Raw genomic sequence first — 1,960 nt, 5'->3', positions numbered from 1 at the left:
ACGGTTCCCTTTTTGCCCCTCTTTGGTTAGTGACAGACCTAGAGTGTCTTTTGGTGCCACTTAAAGTAGATTTAATGCTTTTCTTTCAATTTCTTGTACTGGTTTGTACTTGGATTCTTCGAAGGCTTGTGATTACCTTCGAGTTCTCGGTGCTGCCATGTAGCTAAGCTGGTTTTTGATTGTATTTCTAGCTGCTAGTGATAGGCCTTCGAGTTGTAATTGAAGCCATTTTTTAGTACAAGTTCTTTTACTCTGCTTTGATTTAAATTCTTCACTTTAAATACCTTGTCTTTAATTTCCATGAACTTTAATTTATTTCTCTAATTGTGATGAAACCCTAGGGGATAGGATTGTAAAGCTAGGGATTCAGTCACTTTTACCTAATAGGCTACTGTTCATATATGGGTGTTCTCGTGATGGCTGGATAGGGTATACCCTGGTTCCCAATCGTGCTCTAAACGATTGGAGCACCTTCACTACCCTATGCCACTTGAATGGTTTACTTAACAGTTTAGCCTAGTACGGATAGTTGACCGGACATAGCTATCACGAACGATAGCCTAAGCTGGATTCATGATCTGATACTTGCTTTCTTGGATTAGTGTTAATATAATTTACTTGCTTTAGTAGTTAATAGAAACACCAACAAAATCATACCTTTTTCCTTTTATACAAAGCGTAGTAAATTAGGCTAAAAGTGGTGAACAACTGCACTGGAGTCCCTAAGTATCAATACCTGACTTACTCATTGTTCTACTGAACTTGGGGTTAGTTAGGTTTCAAATTTTTTTCTTTAGTAGTTAAAGACCCAAGCTTTGGCGAGCCTACCAAATTTTGGCGTCATTGCCGAGGACTCGGTTATGGTAGTAAGCCAATTTCTAGTTTAGAGTACTACGCGCTTTGTTTTTCTTTGTTTTCTTTTGTTTTTAATTTTTTTTTTATACTTCGAAGTCTTAATTGTGTGTTGCATGTGTATATTCTGGGTTTGCACTCTTTGGATCCTGAGTTAGTGCCTATAAACCCTAATATTGAGAGATCTCGTAGGTTAATTAGGAAATCTACCTCTAGTCCTGAGTTGGCCGAGTCTTATGAAACCAAAGTCATGGCTGAACATTAACAAGTTCCTACCTTTCATGATCTTGAACCCCAAGCTCCCCACCGACTTGAGATGGAAAAGCAACAACTTCGGCCTCTTAGAGACTACTTCACACCCAATGCATACAACTCACCATCTTGCATCTGATTTCCAGAGGTCGAGGCCACACAATTTGAAATTGAGACTTCTATCATCTCAATGCTTCTTAACTTCTTTTGGAATTCGACTGAAAATCCATACAAGAATCTTGATGATTTTCTTAAAATATATTCAACCATTTGTATCCCTCACTTTGGTGATGATGCCCTTCATTTAAGGCTCTACCCGTCCTCTTTGAAGGATAAAGAAAAATATTGGCTAAACTCGTTAGAACCGAATTCGGTGACCAACTGGGCCAACATGCAACACAAGTTCTTGAAAAAGTTCTTCCCCATTAGGTGGACTAACCAGCTAAGGAAGGCAATCATTAGTTTCTCACAGATAGATGGGGAACAATTTTTTTAGACTTGGGAACGCTTTAGGGACCTCCTCCATAAATGCCCTCACCATCAAATCCCTTGGTGCCAATTAGTTCAAATCTTTTATGAAGGATTAGCTTAGCATTATAGAGTCATGGTCGATGCATCTTGTGGGGGTACTTTCCTCATGAAGCACGAGAATGAAGCCTACACTTTCTTTAAGACCCTCGCCAAGAATTCTTAGCAGCATACTATTATTGCTCGTAGACCATCCTAACTTTTCTCTCCCTATCATAAGGAGTTCTATGAGTTAGCCACGGGCCATGACCTCGCACCCCCACTGCACACTATTATAAAGAAATTAGATAAGTTCTTGTCCCTAGGACAACAACCTCAACCTATGGCG

General features: G+C 39.5%; 1 non-coding gene across 1 annotated transcript; it reads right to left on the bottom strand.

Moving 5' to 3' along the window:
• Positions 1–1,544: 1,544 nt before the first annotated feature.
• Positions 1,545–1,650, bottom strand: LOC131147331 (small nucleolar RNA R71). The gene has a single exon (XR_009134720.1). It is a non-coding gene; the product is annotated as a small nucleolar RNA R71 (small nucleolar RNA).
• Between the last annotated feature and the right edge of the window lie 310 nt (positions 1,651–1,960).

The sequence above is a fragment of the Malania oleifera genome, chromosome 1 (assembly GCF_029873635.1).
Source record: "Malania oleifera isolate guangnan ecotype guangnan chromosome 1, ASM2987363v1, whole genome shotgun sequence".
Lineage (NCBI taxonomy): Eukaryota > Viridiplantae > Streptophyta > Magnoliopsida > Santalales > Ximeniaceae > Malania > Malania oleifera.
The sequence above is the reverse complement of the archived record's forward strand: the minus strand, read 5'-3'. Positions and strand labels throughout refer to the sequence as shown.